The 27413-nt window shown below is 38.7% G+C and overlaps 1 long non-coding RNA gene across 1 annotated transcript in view; it reads right to left on the bottom strand.

Moving 5' to 3' along the window:
• Positions 1-2055: 2055 nt before the first annotated feature.
• Positions 2056-27413, bottom strand: part of LOC132598161 (uncharacterized) — a 62187-nt gene continuing 36829 nt past the window's right edge. Inside the window, exons 2-7 of the long non-coding RNA XR_009565933.1 lie at positions 14479-14583; positions 8535-8661; positions 6400-6495; positions 4952-4991; positions 2989-3298; positions 2056-2512 (exon numbers count right to left, since the gene is read on the bottom strand). This is a non-coding gene — a long non-coding RNA (uncharacterized lncRNA). The remainder of the gene's footprint in view (positions 2513-2988; positions 3299-4951; positions 4992-6399; positions 6496-8534; positions 8662-14478; positions 14584-27413) is intronic.

Raw genomic sequence — 27413 nt, 5'->3', positions numbered from 1 at the left:
GAGGGAGGGAGGTGACCGAAATGGACACAGAAAGAGAATTTTACGTTTAAATTTTCTTGTCCTGCCGTAAAGTAAAAATTTTATTTCATCACTTCCAAGCAAGGAAGAATGTCAAGAGCAGAAAACATGAACACATTTATGTTAAAGGTAGATGACTTTTGTAAAACTGACTTGCATCATGAATGACTTTCACCTAGAACCTTGCTGATTCTAGGTCACTTCTGAAAATGAGAATTTAGGAAATGCTACTTTCAATATCAAAAACTATTGGGAAATATTTCTTATATTCTCCTTCTCACCTCCTAAATACCATTTTGTAAAGTATTTCAAGATTTCGCATTTACCCAAGAACATAGGATAAAACTAAAACAAACTGAGTTCCTAAAGTATTGTCTTATAAGATAGTTGATCGTAATATTTGTGTTGACTTTACCGAGATACTTCCTTTTCTTTTACAGAAAATATAAACTCGGTTTGGCATTAATACCAATCATCTTTATTTAAGTCCACATTTTTCCCACAGCTGAGGTGCCGAAGGCCTCTCGAAGTTGTAAATGAAGCGTCGAAGTCCCAGAGGCACCCCGAGTTATAAAGACTTTGAAATGAGAACTCTGTGAATAATTCAAAGGTGTGGGTCCTATAGTGGGGGGATTATTTCCCTTCGCACTACACAATAAAAAATTTAGTGTGCTTTATCTTGAAAGTAGGCGGACTAATGGACTGGAGCCAAATGTGGGCCATTGGGTTCGTTCTAAGGCTTTTATCAGTTCAAACGGAGAAAGATGAAGAGGTTGTGCTTCATGTTTTGGATAAATCACACACAAGTAAGTCTGCTTGGAATATGCAATAATGCTGCTACTATCATTTTGTTTTTAAAATTAGGAAATAATTTAAAAAACAAAATGTGGTGGTTGTAATTAAAGATGAAAGCTTTCCTTATCCGCAAACAAAATGATTGACAGTTCACTCATCTGGAGGGGAGTCCGAATAATTGCTCTGCTGTGAACAGTAGTTTATGGCCTTTGTCACACATGGTGATGAAATTTCCATAGGTCATCATTCGTTCTTTTATTTTTCTTGCAGTCGTTTATTGGGACTGTACCCAGGGGTCGGTCGGCTGGTTACCACATGAGTAAATACAGGTTTGACTTGCGAAACAAGTGTCGGAGTCCTTCCTCAAGGCGTAGGTTGGAAGTAGCTTCCGATTTGGCAGAGGGAGTCTTTGCTCCAGGACGGCTTCTCTTTAACTTGCCGGAAACGTAAGTAAGCTTTGTTGTTTGTTTTGAGCTGGATAGTTGCACTGAGATCACAAGGCCCTGGAGACACACTGAAGCAGACCTTTGCAAGGGGCTAAGTGTGATTATTGTTTTTGGACTTGGGAGCTGAGATCAGCTTTTGATTATTATTATCTTTTTTTTTTAGCATGACACAAGTATAATTCCAATTTACTGGCCTGTGACATCAAAAAAGATTACATGTCCTATGTTTTAAAAACAGTGGTAACAAAATAATGATTCCATTCACGTGATTGTTGGCCATGAACACTTCTTAGACTGCCCCCCACCCCAAATATTTCTGGGAGGCCCCGAAGGGGTATTCCATTTATGATCACAAACCAAGTTGCTGGCAGAGCACTTAGCTATGTCCGCTTTGCTCTTCCGCTTTTGGTCTAGTGCCCACATAGCTGATGTTTTGCCCTAGATTTAATATGACAGGTGTCAGTGCTTATAATCAGACTTCTACTATCAAAGTCAAGGGTCATGTCTACAGACCTCAAGACATTCACTTTTTAAAATTAAAAATTGTATTGAAGTATAGCTGATTTACAATGTTGCGTTAATTTCTGCTGTACAGCAAAGTGATTCACTTATACATATATTCTTGTTTTATATTCTTTTCCATAATGGGGTGTCACAGGATGTTGGATACAGTTCCCTCTGCTCTACAGTATAGGACCTTGTTTTTATCCATCCTGTATATATACTAGTTGGCCTCTGCTAATCCCAAACTCCCAATACTTCTCTCCTCCACTCCCCCCTCCCCCTTGGCAACCACAAGTCTGTTCTCTATGTCTGAGTCTGTTTCTGTTTTGCAGATACTGTATGTTTGTGTTGTATTTTAGATTCCACATATAAGTGGTATCATATAGTATTTAAGACATTTATTCTTGAGTTGTGTATTAGTTCCAATAGCAACAAATACACCTCTAAGTCTCCAAAGTTAAACACAACAAATGTTTCTCTTTCACAACAGTCTGATTTGTGCTAAGTGGCTTTCCTGGGCAGTTTTCCTCTGAACGGTGACTCAGGGATCCAGGAGTCTTCCATAGAGTGAGGCTGCCATCCGAACCGAGTGGCCTCAGAGGTTACTACGGAAGGAAAGGGAAGCTGTATGGCCAGGCGTTGATGTGGTCTACATTGTGTCCTCCCAGATTCCTTGACTCAGAACCCAGTTACATTTGTTCCAATCTACCTGCAAGGGACGCTGTAGAAATGCAGTCTTTCTGTGTGTCCTGGAGGAGAAACATGAAACATGATTAGGTAAATATGCAACACAGGGTCTACCACAGGGAACCAGTACATTGCTGAGTTTTAGGCAGAAGATGGACGAATACAGATCCCAGGCCTCCCATCCCCATGATGCTGGCCATACTGTGTCCCTACCCAGATCATGAAACAGCTCAGCTGGAGCTCAGAGTCTCACTGCTGTTTCGCTTACTATTTCTGGTTCTTACATCTTGTACTCTAGAAGCTCAAACTGATTGTAGGAGTTTGATAGCATGTTCTTTTCCTAATCCTCTTCCATTCTGTCCCTAGAATTCACATTCCTAAGCTAAAGTGTCTTCCTTCTTTGGCTATAAAGCCCAGATTCTTGTTAATGTTAATCTAGGCAAATACAGGAGGAAACAGTTACGGGGCAGGCTGCTTACACTAACATCATCTGAGCCAGAGCCCTGTCACCAGCAGGGCTCTGGAACGTGGGGTTTACCTCGCTTTCAGCTTCTTCAGAAGAGTGTGGGCCTGTTGCTGCCGAGATGGAACTGCTCAGATACGGAGAGTCTGATCTGTGAAGACTGCATTCGGCATTGGTCAACCAGCTCGCGAGCAACAGTGGCTTAACGTGGTAAGAGTACATCTTTCTTCCTGCCTACTTTTATTTATTTATTTTTTAAGGTAGGTATTTGCTGGCATTGGTTCCAGTCCTTAATGATGCTGAGTCCATAATTTCTGGAGTTTCCCTGTCCTAGCTTTTTCATCTGTGGTTGCAGAGGCCACGTGCAACGGGCTATTACATCAGACTGAATGCAGAAGCAGATATGAATTATCACAGTTAGTGAAATACAAAATAGTGCCATTCTATATTTATATATTTTTGCTTTGGAAAGACATTCTTAATGCAAACATTATTTCTGTTAATGACTTTATCGCTCTTTTTAAATAAGTGAAAAATAAAAATGATAAATGTTTCAGCTTTAACTTCCAAAATAGTAAATATTTAATCCCCAAAAGGAAAATGATTTTGGGGAATCCTCAAGAATTATTAAAGTACTTGAGGGTTTCTGAGACTAACACACTTGAGGAAAAGCTGCTGTATGGAATAAGCAGCTTTTCTCAGTTTATCATTTGGCTACTGTTTATTGTGTTTTTAGTTATGGGAGTTTTATGGTTTTTATGGAGTTAAATTTGTCAGTTTAGTCCCTAGATAATCTCCTCTTTCTACTATTCTCATGTGTTTTTTCTTTCTGCTTAAACATTATCTCATATTTATATTTTTAGTGCTTAGACATATTAATATAGGGATATCGCTTTTCTCCCCACAGCCACTTCAACGTGTATGTCTGAACATCATACTGAATGTCATCCTTCTGCACTCTTTTCATTTGATAAATTCCAATGTATACTCAGTATTTTAAATAACCTCTGATGTTCCCCCTAGCCTTTGGGTATTTCTCTGCTAGAACCAGACAGACAGCTCTCATTACCATAGCTTTAAAATAAGACTTTGACACCCACCTGCTTTCAAAAGTGCTCTTTCTTCATTTTCCTTTCCCCTAATTGTCCTGATTATTCTCATCTACTTATTTTTCCACATAAAATTTAGCATAACTTTGAAGTTACAAAAGATATACAGTAATACGGTGATGGGAACTGCATTGAACAAAAGAATCAACTTCTTTATATTTGTGAGTAGTCTAGTAATCCTAGCCATTAGTTTGTCTTCTTATGTGTAGTCAGTAAGTTTATATATTCTTATAGGTCTTGCATTTTTGTGCTAGATTTATTTTTAGGATCTCATTGTGTTCTTTCTAAGACTATATGGTTAGACACTTAAAGATCTCCATTACTGCAATGCCACAACCAACCTATTTTTAGTGTCCCTGCCATCATCATTCCCAGTTTTAGGAACTTTTTGATCAGTTTCTCCTAGGGGCTTTCAATTCTTCTGTCTACACTTAACATCATGTTTGTTAATCTTTCATCATCATCCTCATCATTGTCATTATTTTTTTGCTATATTCATCTTTTTACATTTTCTGTCATGCATGAGAAAATCTGAGAGGGAGTAATATTCATCTTTCTAACCTAAGTTTTCAGAAAATATTTTCAAAATGAACTACTATTGCCCTATATCCCAAGGTATCTCTATTTCTGGGATCTGACATTTTTTCCCCCCATCTTCCCAACAGATTTTTGAGGCAGTTCTTTTCCTTTCCATTCTAGAGTTTCTTAAGATTGGATTGCTCCAAAGGGAACTGAGCGGCTGTACTGGGTGCAATGGATGATGTGAACTTTATGGACTTTCCTGGAGTGAAGGGGAAGTAGATATAGCGAAACTTGTACAGAATTTCAAAAATTATTTTCTTAGTTGTCACACATCATGCAAAATTGTCTGGCCTAAACTACTGGATTATCCAGCCCTTTTGGAGAATATGTAAATTTGGATACTTTACCCAAAACTTCAGATGTTATTTGAGCTTGATATAAGTTGCCCTGAAAGAAATCATTTTTAAGGTTAGTTCTCTTGCTTATGGGACAAAGAAAGAAGCATATATTTTTGAAGCTTTATCATTATTATAATGTTCATAGCAAGCACCATGAGGTCTTTCATTTAACTGTCTATTTAACTCGATTAATGTTAAAAACAAAACAACAGCCCAAACTGGAGTCACTTATGCTAAAAGCCCCACATCACCCATGTGGGATTTGGCTTAAAATTATAGTTTCAGCTTTCTCAGAAATATACTCTTAAGGCAATCAGGGTAATCTGTATGATAGGGGCCTGCCATCCCATAAAGGAAAGAAACTTTGCAATAACCAACTATTGTTTTTTGCCTAGTATAACTTCCTTGTTCCTGCTCCCTTCTCTCTAATTCTTTCATTTTGTACAGTTCCCCAGAGCTTTTCTCGAGCTGCTAGATTGGATGCTGCCCAATATATGAATCATTTAATACAGCCCATAATGTCTTTAAATTTTACTTGGTTGGATTTTTTTGGTTAACAGTTTGAAGGTGCTGATGGGATCCAAAGAAGACTTCTGACAGCTTTGGTGACAAAAAGAAACACAGCTGTTGGTACCCAAAATCTAGCCTCCGTTGCCTGAGAACTCAGTCTACTGATCCTGTGCCTGAATTGCCTTTCCCGATGGCCACGTCGGTAGCCTTACCAAAACCCTCATATCTACCCTTGAACGAGGACCTCCATATGGACTCCTCCTAGGGTTGATGGGAGTCTGAGAAGTTCTCTGGTAAACTGCTAGCAATTATTCTTGTAAACAGCTAAGAGGAAACTAAAATGAAAATTAATGAAAACCTTGGGAAATTCTGGTAGATATCTGTGTTCCACTCCATAGTTCAAAGCCCACTCGCTCTGGAGCCTGCAGACGGGATCCTGGGAAAACTGGCAGAAGCCCGTGACGGGTGAGAATCCTTACCAGAGTCGGCGCTTATGAATCTCGGTAGTATGCAGTCATGAGATGAAGGTAAATTTTCATGTCATCTCCCCTTTAACAAACCCAGCCCTATTTGTTATTGACACTTTCTCTCCCAGGGACAACTACTGCCATCTGATTTGTCTCATTTTGTGTCCTGAGGGGAATTGGTCTAAGTCTGTCTGTCTTTCTTTGGCTGTCTTTGGGAGTAGCTCTGGATCTTGGGAGGGTAGTATCTTCTGCACCCTCTATGGGGACACCTCTTGCATCCATGGAGTTGTTCAGTACTGCCAGGAATATTTACTATTTGTCCCAGCTGAAACCTGACAAGACATCTGAAATGATTTTTTTTTTTTAAGTAGCTCTATGGTTAAAAGCATGATAGGAATTTTTTTTTAGGCCTTCTCCCCTAAACTAAAATGAACCTATGTATCCAGAGGGAAAGAAAAACATCCCAAATTTCCATCTTACCTGAAGATCTTATCCCTGACATAAAGCAGCAGGTTGGAGATAACGCAGTTGGATGGCTGGGTGAGCCTTTGAGGTCATTCAGGTTGCAACCCGAGTCTATGAGGAATTAAAAACAACTGTGTTGGTTTTATAAAATGAGTCTTAACAAGACTCCATGCATCTCTAGAAGCAATTCAAAACCCAGCTAACCTTTTTTAACCAATCCACAAACCTCCCCTATTCATCTCAAGAGGCTTATAGATGTAAAAGATGTGGACGTAGGGAACAAAAGTCCTTGCAGTCTTTCTCTGTGCCTTTTGGGATGTAACTATTTTACCTAGACTTCTATAGGAACCAAGGTAATTCTTATTAAAAGCAAAAAACCTAGTGATTTTAAAACTAGGCCCCTGAAAAATCTCCACCACAAATACTAGTGAGAGGTTTCAGCCATCTGAGCAGGTAACCTTATTACGTATGTCAAAAACACAATTTAGATCCAACTGTTCTTTTATAAACTAGTTCTTTTATAAGCATTGTCATACTCATCTCCTGTCTAAAATTTTAAAACGAAAGCTATAAGATCTCTGTGCCTGGCTATAGGTCTATATGTATAGTTACAGATGTGCGATTTTTATCTACTTCTAGATAGTATTACCAAAATTAATTTGTAAAGAGCTTTATTTAACTGACTTAAAGACAAAGACTGCATAAATTAAATATACTTTCAGAAATAAAAACTAATCAAGTGTTTTTCAAGTTCACATGACCTAGGATAATCTTCAGTAAGCAAAGTAAACAAAAGCTAGTTTGTTTGTTGTTTAAAAAAAGCAGGTATTGGGCTTCCCTGGTGGCACAGTGGTTGAGAGTCCACCTGCCGATGCAGGGGACACGGGTTCATGCCCCGGTCCGGGAAGATACCACGTGCCGCGGAGCGGCTGGGCCCGGGAGCCATGGCCACTGAGCCTGCGCGTCTGGAGCCTGTGCTCTGCAACGGGAGAGGCCACAGCAGCGAGGGGCCCGCGTACCGCAAAAAAAAAAAAAAAAAGCAGGTATTTTTTACAGTTATCAGCATTAAATATTAAATGAAGACTTTCATTCTACCTAGGTTTACTAAAAGTCAGATAAACTCATGTCATCTCATTATAGAACTTGTCAGCAAGAGAGGTAACTTAAGATGATAGTTAGTGGCTTAGTGTCTCATAGAAATTTTCAGGAGTAATCTAAACATAATTGTTAACAAGTAAATTAAATAGATGTAAGAAAGATAAAAGTTTATAAATAACTTTTCAACAATAATTATGCTTTATGATATATCTACTTAAAAATAATTTCCAAAATCTTTTTGGTAACTTGAAGCATTACAGTTACACTGAGATAAATTAAATGATAGATATTTACTGAATATCTTGATCATTTACAAATAAGATAAACTAAGCATAAGTTTATTTACTTTTGGATTCATTTTAGTGGAACTAAAGATATTTGGGTCTTTTAGTAAACTGGTTTTTTTTTCTGTTACATTGAAAAATTTACTATGAGAAAGAATATACTTCTAGAAATTATGATATCAATAAATTTTCTGATCCAGAATGCTAGTATAACAGTTCACAATTGCTTTTCAGTTTTCACTAGGGATTAAGGATTCTAAGGGTTAAGAATTCTAATCAAGAGGGAGGAGACAAGATGGCAGAGTGGAAGGACTTGAGCTCACCTTCCCTCATGAAAACACCAGAATCACAACTAACTGCTGAACAACCCTCAACAAAAAAGACTAAAACCTACCAAAAAAGATCCCCTACATCCAAAGACAAAGAAGAAGCCACAACAAGAAGGTAGGAGGTGCAGTTCCACTATATAATCAAATTCCATACCCGCCAGGTGGGTGACCCACAAACTGGAAAACAATTATATCACAGTGGTTCTCTCACAGGAGTGAGAGTTCTGAGTCCCACGTCGGGCTCCCCAGCCTGAGGGTCTGGCATCGAGAGGAGGAGCCCCCAGAGTATTTGGCTTTGAAGGCCAGAGGGGCTTGAGTGCAGGAACGCCACAGGACTGGGGGAAATAGAGACTCCACTCTTGGAGGGCGCACACAGGTTTTCACGTGCGCTGGGACCCAGTGCAAAGCAGTGACTACATGAGAGCCGGGCCAGACCTACCTGTGGGTCTTGGAGGATCTCCTGGGGAGGCAGGGGTCGGCTGTGGCTCACTGTGGAGGCAAAGACACTGGTGGCACAGGCGCCACGGATTGAGCTCTCCCGGAAGTTGCCATTTTGGCACAGAGACCTAGAAGAAACAAACAAATTCTTAGAAAGGTACAACCTTCCAAGACTGAACCAGGAAGAAATAGAAAATATGAACAGATCAATCACGATTTAAAACTTACAGCGAACGAAAAGTACAGGATCAGGTGGCTTCACAGGCAAATTCTATCAAACATTTACAGAAGAGTTAACACCTATCCTTCTGAAATTAGTCCAAAAAACTGCAGAGGAAGGAACACTCCCAAGCTCATTCTACGAGGCCACCATGACCCTGATACCAAAACCAGACAAAGATACTGCAAAAAAAGAACACTACAGGTCAGTATCACTAATGAACATAGATGCAAAAATCCGCAACAAAATACTAGCAAACGGAATCCAACAACACATTAAAAGGATCATACACCATGATCAAGCGGGATTTATCCAGGGATGCAAGGATTTTTCAATATCTGCAAATCAATCAGTGTGATAATGCCACATCAACAAATTGAAGAATAAAAACCACATGGTCATCTCGATAGGTGCAGAAAAAGCTTTTGAGAAAATTCAACACCCATTTATGATAAAAACTCTCTAGCAAGTGGCCATAGAGGGAAGCTACCTCAACATAATAAAGGCCATATACGACAGACCCACAGCAAACATCATTCTCAATGGTGAAAAACTGAAAGCGTTTCCTCTAAAACCAGGGACAAGACAAGGTTGCCCACTCTCACCACTATTATTCAACATAGTTTTGGAAGTTTTAGCCACAGCAATCAGAGAAGAAGAAGAACTAGAAGGAATCCAAATCGGAAAAGCAGAAGCAAAACTGTCACTGTTTGCAGATGACATGATACTATACATAGAGAATCCTAAAGATGCCACCAGAAAACTACTAGAGCTCATCAATGAATCTGGTAAAGTTAGTTAGGATACAAAATTAATACACAGAAACCTCTTGCATTTCTATACACTCACAACGAAAGACATATTTGGAATGTAAGAAAAACGATACAAATGGACCAATTTACAAAACAGAAACAGACTCAGACTCACAAAGGTAGAAAATCAACTTTGCTTACCACAGGGGAAAAGGTGGCGAGGGGAGGGATAAATTAGGAGTTTGGGATTAACATATATACACTACTCTATATAAAATAATCAACAAGGACCTACTGTATAGCACAGGGAACTCCACACAATACTGGGTAATAACCTATGGGAAAAGAGTCTGAAAAAGAATGGATCTATGTGTACCACTAAATCACTTTGCTGTACACCTGAAACTAACACAATATTGTAAAATCAACTATACTCCAATATAAAATAAAAAGTAAATTTAAAAATAAAAAGACCTCAAAAATCAAATTATAGTTTACTGTGGAAAAAAACTACTTAGAAATAATAAGGGTGAAAGGAAACAACTGTGTATGTTAAGTGGGCAAGGGAAGTAAAATAAGTGGTGGCTGCAAAATGAGAAGATAACAAAAAGCACGGGACAAAGTCTGAATGGAGACAAAACAGTGTAGAAAGTTTGTGCAAAAGCCAGCCTGGGAAAGGAATTTTATGTGTGCTCAAGCTGGCTAAGATTGGGATCGATTTATTTTTTAAAAATGAGTTTTAATATCAAAAGCACATCAATACCAAATTAGAATTTGGTTTTCTGTTAAAAAGAAAAAGCTTTCTGAGACTTCTGACCTGCTTTCGATAACAGATTGTAAAACTTTCCTTACCTTTAAGGAATCTACCTGGACTTTGTATCTCACCCAGATTTACTGTGCTTTGTGTTGTCTTTCTCAGGTCTGTGATTACTTAAGAAAACTGGATCTTCTCAATATTACAACAGGTGAAGTTTAATTCACAACTGTGTTCACAACTTCTATTGTCACTCTGGTTAAATATATAATGAAGTTGTTTTTGTTTTTTTTGCGGTACGCGGGCCTCTCACTGCCGTGGCCCCTCCCGTTGTGGAGCACAGGCTCCAGACGCACAGGCTCAGCAGCCATGGCTCACGGGCCCAGCCGCTCCGCAGCATGTGGGATCTTCCCGGACCGGGGCACGAACCCGTGTCCCCTGCTTCGGCAGGCGGACTCTCAACCACTGCGCCACCAGGGAAGCCCATATAATGAAGTATTATTTCATAATGATCTGTAATCCTGTCTAATCAAATATTCAAACCTTTTGACATTCCCAAAATTTTAAACATGAGATAGGTATGATAATACAAAACTTACTAGTTTATAAAAGAACAGTTGGATCTAAATTATGTTTCTGAGAGATGGAATAAGTTAAGATTACCTGCTCAGATGGCTTAAATTTTTCACTAGTATTTGCGGTAAAGCAAATTCTAAATTTGTGACTTCAAACTAATTTTGAGATTTCCCAGTGCACCCCTGGAAAATCTCAAAGGGTTTGTCTCTGGTAAAATATTAAAATAATTAAGTTTATTTATTAAATTATATGGGAAGCATTATCAAATAAAATGATGCTAAACCTTCTTAGGTTTTATTTGTATAGATGCATATTATTAATAAAAGTGTTCTAGAAATTGTACAAGATTCCTAGAAATCTGATATATCCTGATATAATACTGTCAGTCATAACTGAAGTTATCTTAAAATGTATACCACAGAAATAAGCAAAGTTTCTTGTCATTTCTGTAACCATGAGCATTTTAAGTCTTTTGTTATTGACATGCAGTTACTGTTTTACTTTGATGCTTTTGCAGAACTGAAATTCATGGAACGGACCCTACTAAGTACTCCTGACCACTGACACCACTGTCACATTACAAGGTGTTAAACCTTAGCTGCATATTGAACAACTGATGAAGGCTCCACCTGACATCTGATTCTGGGCAAAGTCTGGAGACCTCAAAATCAAATAACTGACAAGGAAGAGAAATAGCTAACACAGAGGAAGACTGCTTCCTCCCAAGACTGTGGCTCACGAATATTTCTTTTCATTCCTCCTCCTTTCTCTGACCGTTCTTTTCCTAATGCTTACACTAGGAAGGTTTCATGATTATTTTGTTTACCTTTTGCCTTGCTCTGATCTGGAAAGATAATTTCATTGTTCATATATCTCAGGCCATTGCGAAGGTGGGTAAACCAACCTCCAGACGACTGCTGGATTTGCCACAATGCCGGTGACGGTAGTCTTGCCCGTCACAAAGTTCTCCTTGATTGCCAGTGCCTCAGTTTCCCTGAAATAAACAGCCTCCTCTCTTTTGTATCAGACTCCCTGACTCTGGACATCCATTTCCCTGTCTCTGCTTAGCAGCCCCAAACCCTGGGAACCTTGTGTCTAGGCTTTCTACAAACCTCCCGTGTGGTCTATAGAACCTCAAACTGTACTGGCCTCCATGGCTGTCATCTTTCCAGTCCTGAGCCACAGACTCGAATGCAAAGTACCAGGAAGCATTCATAATTCAAACTTTGCTTCCTTTGGCAGATCCCTATTCCCCTGGCTAGGAGTAAGAGAAAATAAGGCTGTGATCAGGAATCTCTCCTTAACTCTTGGGGATACTGCAGAATCTACTGCTAAAGCAAAATCCCTAGTAAAATCCCACAGCAAAATCTCTGGCCAAAGTTGTTCTTAATAATAAGATAACCTTTGATCATCTTTTTCAGCTGAGTCAGGAGGTGTCTGTGCCATGGCCATCCACCACTTGCTGCACTTGGATTGACACCTCTAGGGAAGATTACGCTCAGCTACAATACGATCACTGAATAAGCCAGTTGGCTTGAAAAAGTGACTCCTTCATTCGGGTCTTTCTTTGACATATTTGATTCTGAGTGGTTTGGGTCTTGGGGACCCATACCTGAAGTACAGCCCAAACATTGGGAATTATCCTGCTTAGAATGATCAAAGCAGTCTCCCTGATGCACTGTATTCTCTCAAAAGCTTTAAATGCATGCTCACAGCTGATAATCACCAAATAAATAATCACCATAAGACCAGAACTTCAGAAAAGGAATGAGAATGACTAACTTAAAGACTGTGAACCTGACCCTGTGACCTGTGAATGCCACTCAGAGACTCAGCAAAAAGCTGTGAGAACTCCAGAGCAGCAGCTGGTCATGGTGCTGAGGCCTTAAATTTTGATCACATCTCTCAGTTAATCTGAGAGTCTGGTCAACAGTGCGCAGCAGGGTGGGGGTTGAGGGGGAGGATTGTTACAAACAGCAGAACCAAAATGGAGTCACTGACGCTAAGCCCCATGTCACCACACTGAGACAATCACAGCTCTGGCTTTCTCAGAAATAAATCTTAAACCAGTGCCTCAAAAATCTCCTGATTGGCACTAGTAGGTAATCTGCTGGATAGACCCCCTGCCATCTCCTAAAGGACGGTAACCTTGCAATAACCAACCTGATATTCTGCCTAGTATAACTGCCTCCTTCCTGTTTCCCCTGCCTGTAAAAATTTTTCATTTAGCACAGCTCCTCAGAGCTCCTTTTCATCTGTTAGACTGGATGCTGTTTGATCATGAATCATTAAAGCCAGTAAGATTTAAAAACTTACTCAGTTTTGGTTTTTTAACATTAAGAATCCATGATGGAGGAAGTACTACTCAGTAATAAGGGGTCATGTTAGGCACAAAGAATTTAAGTAAAAGTATTTTTAAAATAGACATATGGCTTCAGAAAATAATCCTGTCCCTTCTAAATCATTGTGACTTGGAGAAACATCCAAAGGATACTCCAAAAGAAAGAACTTCTCATTATGATGGGTAAAAGTAATAAAGAATATTAAATTTTACTTGGGATTCTCTACTTTCAAAAGTAGGGACTGGCATACTTTTAAAGTTTCTATCAAACAGTTCACTTTTAAAGTTAGAGCTTAAAGACAAACTATTTTTAAAGTTCACTCATTTTCTAAATAAATGACATTACACATTATATAAAGATATACACACTAGTACAATGAGAAATTTACCATCCTCAGGAAAGTTAAGAGGTTTAGGTACATTAGCTCCTTGGAAACAGACTATTCAACTTCCATAATTAAAAAGAAATCCAACTCTGAGGTCTATTTATTATAGAAAAATTGATTCATAACTATAAGTGAAATCTGTGTTTCATTAAACAGCTTTTCCAAAGAATTGACTACTGTTCTAATGGCCTTGTTTACTTAAACAATTCAATTAGCATTTAATGAGAAAGAAAAGTTGTAGCCAATTAAAGACCAAAGTAATACAAACACTACATTTTCCAGCAATTAATTGATAACTTGCTTACGATGGGCTATCTAACAATTAACCAGGGGAACATTTCTAGGAAATAGAAAGCGTTAATGCAAATGTGTTCTGGACTAATTTGTTTCAGATCCATTTACCATATTATCTCATCTGGCATAAGCAGAAAACCTCTAAGAAAGATTAATAATCAAAAACACCTCTAAAGCCTCCTGGTGTTGGGAGCCCTAATTGTTTTGGCAACATAAATTGTTAAAGGAAGGAGTTTCTAAGGGCATCCATCACAGGCATCTGAATAAAAACAGCAGAATAAAGAGTTTTCCAGATGTTTCCCTGTATGTTATAGACTGGCAGCTCTCAACCCATGTGACTATTGACGTACTCAAGCTGACATTCCCACGGCAGTGGTCGGGGCCATGCGTGGTTACAGGTGTCTTATCTAAACACCATCTCTATCACCAAGAAAGCATCCTGCAAGGGACTTTGAGAGGCATCATGAACCTTGACTTCTCCCTATTTCATGTTTAAAACGTCATTAATTTTTTTTTACCTTGACCTTTTAACACGTATTCATTCAAAATTGAATGTGGCCCACAGTGGCTCCCTGTGCTGAGTCATTACACAACTATTAAGAATTGTTCAAATAGAACTTACCTTTTCAACTCCTACGAGTGCGATCCAAGACGTTTACCTCTTCAGGTAACATGCTGAGTGCTCATCCAACTGTCTGGCTGTTCAATTAGTTAATGTGACATTCGACTATTTAGAAGGAGAAAAGAAACACGGGCATGGTGTAAATGAAATACCACATCAGGGTTTCCTAAGCTCAGCACTACTGACATTACGGACAGGATAACTCTTTCTTGTAGAGGGCTCTCTTATGCACGGCAGGATGTTTAGCAACATTCTTGGTTTCTACCCACTCGATGTCAGTAGCAGCCCCCAGGATGACACCTAAAATGTCTCCAGACATTGCCAAATGGCCCCTGGGGGGCAAAATCACCCCCAGTTGAGAACTGCTGTCTAGACTGCCAACCAAGTATGCGCTGCTCATGTGCGCCTTGGGTGGCTGTGTTGGCAAAGCCCTGGGACCCAGTTATTCAGAGTGACATGGCATGTACTTATGATGATCAGTTCTGACCCTACTCAAGTTCTTTTTTGAAAGAAAAGGAAAATCTTCATACAGTTTGAAAACCAAAGGCAATGGGCCATGATAAAATCACCTACCGCAGTCATGTTTTCTCTCCTTTCCAGGGAGAGCCAAATGAGGTATTTGACAAAAGAAATTCATAGGTTGCTAAAAGTTTTCGGTTCATTTTTTAGAGGCAAATTGAATCTATTTTCCTGAATGGTGTGGCATTAATCACCAGGAAAATGTTCGTACACGCAGGAGCTATCCCTATCCTGGGCTTTTGAAATACAGCAATCTTAAGTGTTCTGCGGGAAAACAAGTCTTGTGTTGACCCATAGTTCATCTACTGATGATATCATCTTCATCTGCGCAGACAGTAGAGATAAATTACATGAGTTCTATTACGGCTTGAACACCACCCATCTATCCCAATAGAACAGTCACAAAAAAAGATAATTTTTCTCAGTATCACCACTACCTTCAGTCTGTGTGAAATTATTACCTCCATACACAGAAAAGCAATGGACCTCTAACTATTTATTCCACTCAAGTTGTCAAACTGAAACAGAGTGAAAATGCCAATAATTTACAGCTAGGCCTTATTACACTTCTAGTATATCATAAATGGAAACCTAAACACATTATAGACAGCTTCCATCAATAAAAGAAATACAGCTGGCCAGGCTAGGGTGAACCAAAATCTACGTGCACAAGCCCTCACCAAAAGGAATGCACATTTAAGTTTTCATTAAAGACACTTTTTCCATCACTTTTTATGCTCTTTTGACTTGACAATGTGGCTCTTTTATTTCTGCACCCCGAAGTGTCTAGCACTGGGCCTGGCACTGAGAAAGCATGAGACAAAAAATGTTATTTGAATAAATGGGTCAATAACAGCTAATTCTTTTTGTATCAGATAAGGTGGTAACATTATAATTACACAGCAATGTGACTCATACGTAGTGAAACAAGGAAAAACAAGTACCTCTGTCATTTCTTTGAGTCTAAAAATTGAGCAAAATAAATTGATGTTGATGAAAATAAGAATCTGTTTTATAGAATTTTGTAAGGTACACAGATGTTTTGGTAAGCAGAAATCCAGGTGAGATTGAAACTAGAAAACTGTTCGATGCACTGTGTTTTTAAAAATATACTTTAAAATATCATTTTATAAAAACAATTTAACGTAACACATAATTGTAGAATACTTGGAAAATATAAAAACAGGTATTATTTAATTCTTGTAATTCTCCTAATTGCATTTCCTAGATATAATAGAGTTAATTTATTGGTTCATTTTATGTAGAAATTGTTACAATTATTTCACCTAATCCAATAAATATATCTGATTCTTTAACAATACACTGTAAATGTCTTAAATAAACACATTCTTTTTTTCTTTTTCTTTTTTTTTTTTGCGGTACACGGGCCTCTCACTGTTGCGGCCTCTCCCGTTGGGGAGCCAGGCTCTGGACGCGCAGGCTCAGCGGCCATGGCTCACGGGCCCAGCTGCTCCGCGGCATGTGGGATCTTCCCGGACTGGGGCACAAACCCGTGTCCCCTGCATCGGCAGGCGGACTCTCAACCACTGCTCCGCCAGGGAAGCCCAACACATTCTTTTTAAGGGTTGTGTAAGATTTCACTAGAAGGTGTACTGAGAATGATAATCATATAGCCATTACTGGCTATTGAGAATATTTCCATATTTCTCAGGTAAGAAATATAATTGCTAACTATTACCCACGTATTTTGTGTACCTTGCACTTGGAATTACTATCTGCGGCTGTGTCTATTTTTAAGCATCTTGTTATATCTCTGTTATGGGTTGAATTCTGTCGCCCTCAAATTCACACGTTGAAACTCTAACCCCCAGTATCTTGGGACGAGTCCTTATTGAGAAACAGTGTCATTGCTGATGTTTTATGTTAAGATGAGGTCATACTGGAGTAGGATAGGTCTTCATGCCTGTATGACTGGAACCTTATTAAAAGGGGAAATCTGGACACAGACACGCATGGAGGAGAGACAAGGTGAAGAGACGCAAGAACACGGCATCTACAAGGAGATGAGGAGAGAGGCCTGGAACAGATCTTTCCTCCCAGCCTCAGAAGGAACCAGCCCTACTGACACCTTGCTTTTGTACTTGTGGCCTCCAGAACTGTGAGACAATAAACTATAGCAGTTTAATCCACTCAGTTCATGGAACTTTGTTACCGCAGCCCTATCAAACTAATACCCCAACCAACACTGCAGAAGATTTCTTAGTCAAAACTCCTTTCTCCCTAGCCAGTCCCACACCTTCACTAGCACTTAAAATAGTCTTGTTAAGACTTTTCTTTTTAAGCTTTTACTATGTTTCATTTCCAGGTCGGTTTTCCTCTATTTTCCTTCGTCCAGCCCAGTCTTTATAGTGGGCATTTTCTCAACTTACTATTCCAATGGTGTTGAAATAATTAAAAACCAATAATAACAGTAGCTAATATTGAATACTTTCTATGTTCAGGCTTCATGCTAAATTAAGCTCTTTATGTTAATGATCTCCTTAATTGCCATGATGATGAACTCAGGGAAATGAAGTGTCATCTCCATCCTTCTTTTGTTTTGGTCGGTCATATAAGTCATGTCCCGTGCATTTCAGACATTCATTATATGTTGACAGCTTTGCTACTCTGGCCTAAGTCTTTAAAAATGATTATGCCCTGATGCAGAGTTTTAACTAGCTAAACTCTAACTACAGTGGTCCTCAGAAAAGTAGATTAGAATTGGCATTGGGGTGGCATTTATTCCAGGCAGGAGGGAGGAGTGTTCAGATGGCTGCAAAGCCAGAGAGGATGCAAATGTTGCTAAGTGAGTGATGGCAAGTGGCAAGGATAATTATGCTGGAATCTGAGGGCAGAGCAAGAGACAGCTGTTGGGGTTTGGGGAGCAGAGAGCGGTGGAGGCCAGGGCAGTCGTGAGTGAGGTGGCTGGCTGGTGAGTGCAGTGAACAGGGCTGGACTCGGCAGACCAGGGCAGACCTGAGGGGTGGGCTGACTGGGCAGGGTCTGGGAACAGGGGGACTGGAGGAGTTTGTGGCAAGGCAAGGTGGGCTGCGTGTGGCAAGAAAAGCCAAAGGGAAGTTAATGAGGGGAGGATGGGCCGACTGCAGTTCTGGATTTTTGTCACCTAGGTTGCAGCCGCTCGTTAATGCCGGGCTTGCTTTCGGGAGGCAGCTTGTCAAAGCCTGATGTTAGCAAACGTCTCACATAAGCACCGTGCAAACACAACCAGGGTGGAGTTTAAGGGAGAAGGAAGTTTTTTTGTGTTTTGGTTTGCTGATAACAATCTATTTCTTACTATCAGTGAAGGGACTTGGATTTTACCCTTTGACTCTAATTGTGCTTTACTCTGAACTTTTTGAACTGTAAGGGACGGACCATCTAGGAACTGTGTGATCTCAGATTTACTGGGTGGGACGTCTGAAGAGGCCTAAGGAACTCTGGTATTTTAAATAGAGTGAAGCTCTGAAGCAGGTGGGGACATGCATTTATTAATTCATGCCAACACCACCTTCTCCAACAGGAGTGTCTGACCTCAGTTAATGTTCTTTAAGATTCTGCACCCAATTCTGATGCAGAGGGTTTTCCCACACCACCAAGCTATTCTCGAACATCAGTTGAACATCCTACAAGTGTCCACCTGGAGACAGCATCAGATTCCAAAGATTAAGGCCTCAGTCCCACAACATTACCTCCACTTCAGATGCCAATCACAAGTCCAAGTTGTCACCTGTGCTTCTGAATGACTGGCTATGAATCAGAGGTTCCGACCACCCCCTCCTTGGGGTCAGTTAATTTGCTAGAGCAGCTCACAGAACTCAGGGAACCAGTTTACTCACTAGACTACCAGTTTATTACAAAGGATGTTAAAGGATTCACGTCAATAGCCAGATGAAGAGAGAAATAGGGAGACGTTTCCAACAAAGGACCTTCTGTCCTCAAGGAGCTCGGAGCCTGGCACAGTGGCATGTGGAAGGGTTCTGGTTCACCAACCTGGAAGCTCCCCAGTCTCGCTCTTATGAGTTTTTTTTTGAGGAGGTTACATTACATAAACCTGATTGATTAAATCATTGTCAACTGGTGATTGATTCAATCTCCAGCCTCTGTCCTTAGAAATCAAGGGATGGGCTTAAAAATGACAACCCTCTAATCATGGGGTTGGCTCCTCTGGCGACCAGCCCCCATCCTTAGGCGCTTTCCAGAAGTCGCCTCATTAGCATAACAAAAGACATGTACGACTCTCATCATTTAGGACATTCTACAGCTTTTAGGAGCTCTGTGCCAGAAATGAGGACTAAATATATATTTCTCATTATACATCACACGAGCATACTCTCTCTACCCGAAAGAGTTAATGCTGACTCCTGGCTTCATCTTTCCTGCCAGCACAGCTGCTAATGTATCCTTCCAAGGGTGGGACATGGATATTTGATGCCTTCACCGAGACCTTGCCTGTCTACTGCAAAAGACTGTGTCCAGTTATGTGCAACAAAATGCCTATTTACGCACAAGGCTAAATATCAATTTGGCTCAACTGCAGCTGAAGCAACAGCCATAATCCTGTGTGTGTTTCTTCTGGCAGTTCATCAATTACGTTTAAAACTGTCTAGCAGTAAAAGATTATGTGCTTGGATTTCTCTGGTTTGAAGTTCATTCATCTTAGATTCTGGCAGCCCTCCTTGTGCCGCCCGCTACTGCTATTCGCTACTCATTCCTTCTCTAATCACACCCACTCACAAACCAAACATTTTCGAAACATTAGCCAAATTTCTTTACCTATTGGGTATTGATTTTGTGTCCCTTTTCTTCACTCAGCAAGGATTTTCTACTAACCCAGGAATGTACAGAAAATGATTTTATGAAGCTTTTGCTGGCTGATCATTCATCCGTTCATTTTATCTTTCAATCAAAATGCACTGAGTGATTTTTTGGTGGGGGGCTAGGTTCTGGGAATGTGGCGGTGAACAAAAACAGCCTTTTTTTAAGGTGGTACTTGCCAGGATGGCACTATAGTCTAGTGATAACAGCTGTAGACGTGAGGGTCCCCCAGGATTCCTGTCACCTCTATCTACTGCATCATCGCCCCAAGGCAAGACTTCCAAAATCATTCAAGATATATAAACAGTTCTCTGGGGAACTTGGCAATTGCCAAGAGGAATGGTGGCACTGGTATAAAAAAGGCCTGGGACTGGGCGTTCCCAGGCAGCGGCTTGTGTTTGCAATACAATCTGCTGGCATCTTACATGCAGTTGATTCCATCCCTTTGCATTTTCTCTGCTCTACACCCTGAGAATTGATCCACAGCAACGGAATCCTTTTCAAATCAGAAAAGGAATGTTTCACAAAGGCTTCTTTTCCCCAAGAGCATGTGCAGGATCAAGGTCGAAGTTGATAAGTTCTACTTTGGTTTAACACTTGATAATGTCATTGTCTCCACAGGAAAGCTTTTGTGGTCTTAACACACAGCAGGCATGACATGTGACTATAACATCCTGTAACCTTGGATGCATTTTGCAGGAGCCTGTGCTTATTTGACCATTTAAGTTCTATGTAACTGTAAGGCTGGTGTTTCACCAGGGATTGACAGACTCTTTCTTCCCATCAGTCCCACTGGGGTGTCAGGGGCCTTGATCAAGGCCAAGAGAAGAGCAGTCTCACCTTCTCCCCTAGCCCTCTCTTCCTCTCACAAAGTTCCTTTGGTGTGCAAGGCACTGGGGATAAAAAATGCATGAGACACAGCTCTGCCTAGTCTAGTGGGAGGACCCAGCAGAACGTACCTCGTTTTAACATAACGTAACAATTAAGAAAATTACAAATAATCGCAAAGACCAGAGTTTCGACTAGGACTTCAGGATAGGATGAGATTTAGTGATAGGAGAAGACCTGGGATAGGGAACTGTCTCTACCTATTATTTGATAATAAAAGCAGGTTTTTATACTTCCTGCAAATAAAAGCCATGTTCTGAAATAGATACTACAACAAATAAATACAGTGAAGCAATAGAGGGCCCGTGAAGAAAATCTGTGCAGATTTTGGTGTTGTGATGAGCACTGTGGTGGGAGTGATGAGTTCTTCCCTGAGATCCCCCCCTCTTTGGGACACTGACAGGTCTTGGCACACCCTCAAATACAAGGAGCTATTAAAAATAAAATAGGCTGCTTGGACAATCATAAAGGTTTGAGAGACAATCAAGAGCTATGGCAGGGTGGAACAAGATGGTTCATCTCCTACACAAGGCTACTCCCTCAAGACTGAGAGAGCTGGTGGTTTTATTTCATGCATAGAAATCAACAAAGTGAGTCTAGCAAAGTGAATAAATGGAGAAATATGTTTCAAGTGAAAGAACAAGATAAAATCTCAGTGGGGGGGGCATACCTAGAGTTAAAAGTAATGGTCATACAGATGATCAAAGAACTCAGGAAAAGAATGGATGAACATAGTGATAACTTCCACAAAGAAGCAGAAAATATGGGAAAGCACCAACTAGAAGTCATGAGCTGAAGAATAATATTACTGAACTGAAAAATGTACTAGAGTGGTTCAACAGCACACTAGCTGAAGTAGAAGATGGAATCAGTGAACTCACCCAGTTAGAGCAGCAAAAAGAAAAAGGAAGGAGAAAAAGTGATGATAGCTTAAAATACAGGTGCCCAAATCAAGCAGACCAATATTTGCGTTACAGGGGTCCCAGAAGGAGAAGAGAGAGTGAAAGGAGCAGAAAACTTATTTAAATAAATAATGCCTGAAAACCTCCCTAAATTGTGTGAGGAAACAGACATCCAGATCAAGGAAACTCAGAAAATTCCAAGTAGGATGAACCCAAAGATGTCCACACCAAGACACATTATAATTAAAATGTCAAAAGTTAAAGATAAGGAAAGAATCTTACATGCAGCAAGAGAAAAATAACTTGTTATGTACAAGGGAACCCTTATAAGATTATGAGAAGACTTTCCAGCAGAAACTTTGCAAGCCAGAAGGGAGTGGCACAATATATTTAAAGTGCTGAAAGAACAAAAAAATTTCCAATGAAGAATACACTATCTGGCAAAGTAATCATTCAGAGTTTAAAGAGAGACAAAGAGTTTTTCAGACAAGCTAAAGCTGAAGGAGTTTATCACCACTAAATTACTCTCACAAAAAAATATTAAAGGGACTTCTTTAAACTAAAAGACCACTAATTACTAACAAAAAACATATAAAAGTATAAATTTCACTGGTAAAGGTAAATACATAGTAAAGGTAGTGGGTTAATCACTTCTAAAGCTAATATGGAGTTTAAAAGACAAAAGTATTAAAAATAAATCTAAAGATAATAATTAGTTAAGGGATATACAAGATAAAAAGATCAGAGATGTGACATCAAAAATATAAAACATGGGGGGAAGTAAAAATGTAAAGCTTTAAAATGTGTTCAAATTTATGTTGTTATGAATTTAAAGTAGACTGTTATAAGTTATATGTAAGCTTCACGGTAACGACTATGCAAAAAACTATAGTAGATATACAAAAAATAAAGAGAAAGGAATATACACATATCACTAAACAAATTTATTAAAGCACAAATGAATAGAATAAAAGAAGAAGGAACAGAGAACTACTAAATAGCCCCCCAAAAAATAAAATAAATAATGAATAAAATAGCAATAAGTATATACCTATCAATAACTACTTTAAATGTTTATAGTCTAAATGATTCAATCAAAAGACAGAGTGGCTGAATGGAGTAAAAAAAAGATCCATTGATATGCTGCCTACAGGATACTTCAGATGTAAGGACACATACAGACTGGAAGTGAAGGGCTAGAAGAAGATACTCCCTGAAAATGGAAACCAAAGAAAGCTGGGGTAGCAATAATTATACTAGACAAAATGACTTTAAAACAATGACTAATAAGGGACAAGAAAGGATATTACATGATGAAAAGGGATCAGTCCCACAAGAGGACATAAAATTTGTAAATATTTATGCACCCAACATAGGAGCACCTAAATATATAAAGCAAGTATTAACAGACCTAAAGGGAGAAATAGACAGCAATAAAATAATGATAGGGGTCTTTAATACCCTGCTTACATCAATGGATAGATCATCCAGAAAATCAATAAGGAGACAATGGCCTTAAACAACATGTCAGACCAGACTAACTTAACAGATACATATAGAACATTCCATCCAAAAGCAACAGAATATACATTCTTCTCAAGTGCACAGTGAACATTCTCCAGGATAGACCATATGTTAGGCTACAAAATAAATTTTAGTAATTTGAGAAGACACAGATCATATCAAGCATCTCTTCTAATCACAGTAGTTTAAAACTAGAAGTTAATTATAAACATAAAACTGGAAAATTCACAAATATATGGAAGTACTAATGGGTCAATGAAGAAGTAAAAAAATACTGAGGCACACGAAAATGGAAATAGAAAATACCAAAATTTATGGAATGCAGAAAAAGCAGTCTAAGAGGGAAGTTCATAGTGATAAATACCTACATCAAGAGATGAAAAATCTCAAATGCCCTAACTTTACTCTCAAGGAACTAGAATAAGAACACATAAAGCCCTGAGTTAGCAGAAAAAAGGAGAAAACAATGATCAGAGCAAAAGTAAATGAATTAGACACTAAAAAGATGATATATAAGATCAATAAAACTAAGAGCTATATCTCTGAAAAGATAAACCAATTGTCAAACCTTTAGCTAGCCTCACCAAGGAAAAGAGAGAGGACTCAAATAAAATCAGAAACAAAAGAGGAGATGTTACACCTGAAACCACAGAAATACCAAGGATCACAGGGGACTAATATAAACAATAATGCACCAATAAATTGGAAAATTTAGAAGAAATGAATACATTCCTAGAAACATGCAGTCTACACTGAGACTGAATCATGAAGAAATGTAAAAGTTGAATAGACCAATTATTAGTATAGAGATTGAATTGGTAATTTAAAAAATCCCTCTCAACAAAACAGTTCATGACCAGACAGCTTCACTGGTGAATTCTACCAAACATTTAAGAAAGAATTAATACCAATCCTTCCCAAACTTTTCCAATAATAGAACAAGAGGCAACAATTCCAAACTCATCTCATAAGGCTAGCATTACTTTGATACCAAAACCAGCGAAGAATGACACAAGAAAGAAAATTACTGGCCAGTATTCCTGATGAACACAGATGCAAAAATCCTCAACAAAATATTAGTAAACCAAATTCAACAATACAGTAAAAGGCTCATATACCATGATCACGTGGGATTTACCCCAGGGATGCAAGAATGGTTCAACACCTGCAAATCAATCAGTGTGATACACCACACGAAGAAAATGAATAAAAATCATACAATCATTGCAATAGATTCAGAAAAAATATTTGAGAATATTTCAATCCATCTACGATAAAAATCTCAACAGTGTGGGTATAGAACAAACATACTTCACCATAATAAAGCCCATTTATGACAGGCCCACAGCTAACATCATACTTAGTGGTGAAAAGCTTTCTCTCTAAGATCAGGAGCAAGACAAGGATGCCCACTCTCACCACTCCTATTCAACATAGTATTGGAAGTCTTAGCCAGAGCAATTAGGCAGGAAAAAAAGAAAAAAAGAAAAAGAAAAGAGATAAAAGGCATCCAAATAAGAAAAGAAGAAGTAAAACTGTCACAATTTGTAGTTGACATATGTAGAAAATACTAAAGACTCCACCAAAAAACCGTTAGTACTAGTAAACAAATTCAATTAAGTGGCAGGATACAAAATCGTTATACTAAAATCTGTTGTGTTTCTATAAATTAATACCAAACTAGCAGAAAGAGATTTTAAGAAAACAAACCCATTAATAATTGCCTTGAAAAGAGTAAAGTACCTAGGAATAAATTTAACCAGGAAGGTGAAACATCTATACACTGTAAACTACAAGATACTGATGAAACAAACTGAAGAAGAAACAAATAAATGGAAGATATTCCATACTCACGGGTTGAAAAAATTAATATTGTTAAAACGTCCATACTACCCAAAGCAATCTACAGATTCAACGCAATCCCTATCAAAATCCTTATGGCATTTTTCACATAAAGAGAGCAAAGAATCCTAAAATTTGTATAAAGCCACAAAATATCTGAATAGCCAAAGCAGTCTTGAGAAAAAACAACAAAGCTGGAGGTGTTACATGCCCTGATTTCAAACTATATTACAAAGCTATAATAATTTTAAAAGTATGATATTAGCATAAAAACAAAAACATAGATCAATGTAACAGAATAGAGAACCCAGAAATAAACTCGTAAGTATATGGTCAATTAATTAATTACAAAGGAGCCAAGGACATACAATAGGGAAAGGTCAGTCTCTTCAATCAATGGAGTTAAGAAAACTGGATAGCCACATGCAAAAGAAAGCAGCTGGACTACTATCTTATACCATACACAAAAATGAACTCAAAATGCATCTGGGACAAATATAAGACCTGAAACCATAAAACTCCTAGAAGAAAAAACAGGCAGTAAGCCCCTTGACAGTGCTCTTAGAGACTATATTTTGGATTTGACACCAAAGACAAAGGTAACAAAAGCAAAAATAAACAAGTGGGAACACATCATACTAAAGAACTTCTGCATAGGAAAGAAAAACCATCAACAAAAAGAAAAGGCAACCTACTGAATGGGAGAAAATATTTACGAATCATATCTCTGATATATATGCAAAATATATAAAGAACTCATAAAACTCAACAGCAAAGAAACAAACGATGTGATTAAAAAATGGGCAGGGGATCTGAATAGACATTTGTTTCCAAAGAAGACATACAGATAGACAACAGGTTTGTGAAAAAATACTCAATATCACTAATCATTAGGGAAGTGCAAATCAAAACCACAGTGAGATAATTATTTTATATCTGTTAAAATGTCTATTATCAAAAAGACAAGAGATAACAAGTGTTGGCAAGGATGTAGAGAAGAGGCAATCCTTTGTGCCCTGTTGATAAGAATGTAAATCAAAAAATCTATGTACTACCACATTCATCGCTACATTATTTACAAGAGCCAAGATATGGAAACAGCCTAAGTGTGTGGGTGTATATATATACACACACCCACACACAGACATATAAACATATATGTGTATATATATTATATTAAATTATTATTACTTGTTATTAATAAGTTATTATTAATGCATACACATAATTTAACCATAAAAAAGAAAAAACATCTTGCCATTTGCCACAGCATGGATCAACCTGGTGGGCATTATGCTAAGTGAAGTAAGTCAGGCAGAGAGAGACAAATACTGTATGTTCTTACTTAATGTGGAATTTAAAAAAACAAATAAAGCCCCCAACAAGCTCATAGATACAGAGAACAGATTGGTAGTTGCCAAAGGCAGAGGGTGTATGGTGGATGAAGTAAAGCAGGTAAAGGGGATCAAAATGTACAAACTTCCAGTTATCAAATAAATAAGTCATGGGAACGTAATGTACGGCATGGTGACTATAGTTAATAACACTGTATTGCATATTCAAAAGTTGCTAACAGAGAAGATCTTACCAGTTCTCATTTCGAGAAAAAATAATTTGGTAACTGTGTACGGCGACAGATGTTAACTAGACTTATCATGCTGAACATGGGCAATATATACAAATAACAAATCATTATGTTGTATACCTGAAACTAATGTAATGCTGTATAGCAATTATACCTCAATAAGAAAAATAACGAAGCTCACAAGATAATTCTTATGCAAGTTACTGTTTCAGATTTCAGTAATAAATATTAGAGATATCTGAAATGAGTTTTAATGTTTGAACTTGGAGGAATTCTGAGATCTCCAGGAGCTTAACCTCAATGAAACAAAGCTGGTACTGAAGACCTAGAGATCAATCTGGGAGATAAGGAATAAAATGTCCAGGGCATGGTACCTGCCTCAGACTACTGGAGTGAAAAGGGTGCATTACTTCTTATTCTACTTAGAGCTCTGACAATGCCATTGGCTTGAGGATATTAACTTTTCAGGGGGAATGGAACACTCATTTATCACTAGCATTCTGTGGTTATTCTTCATGACTAATTGAGATGTGGTACGGCATGTAACTCTATTCTTTTATCCCAATAAAACAATTGAAATGTGCTTGATACACAGTTTTTTGTTTGTTTGTTTGTTTTTGCGGTACACGGACCTCTCACTGTTGCAGCCCCTCCCGTTGCGGAGCACAGGCTCCGGACGCGCAGGCTCAGCGGCCATGGCTCACGGGCCCAGCTGCTCTGCGGCATGTGGGATTCTCCCGGACGGGGGCACGAACCCGTGTCCCCTGCATCAGCAGGCTGACTCTCAACCACTGCGCCACCAGGGAAGCCCAATACACAGTTTTAAAGCTAAAATCTAACTATTCTAGAGTAGACAGAAA

This window comes from Globicephala melas, chromosome 11, assembly GCF_963455315.2.
Source record: "Globicephala melas chromosome 11, mGloMel1.2, whole genome shotgun sequence".
NCBI classification, from domain to species: Eukaryota; Metazoa; Chordata; class Mammalia; order Artiodactyla; family Delphinidae; genus Globicephala; species Globicephala melas.
The sequence above is the reverse complement of the archived record's forward strand: the minus strand, read 5'-3'. Positions and strand labels throughout refer to the sequence as shown.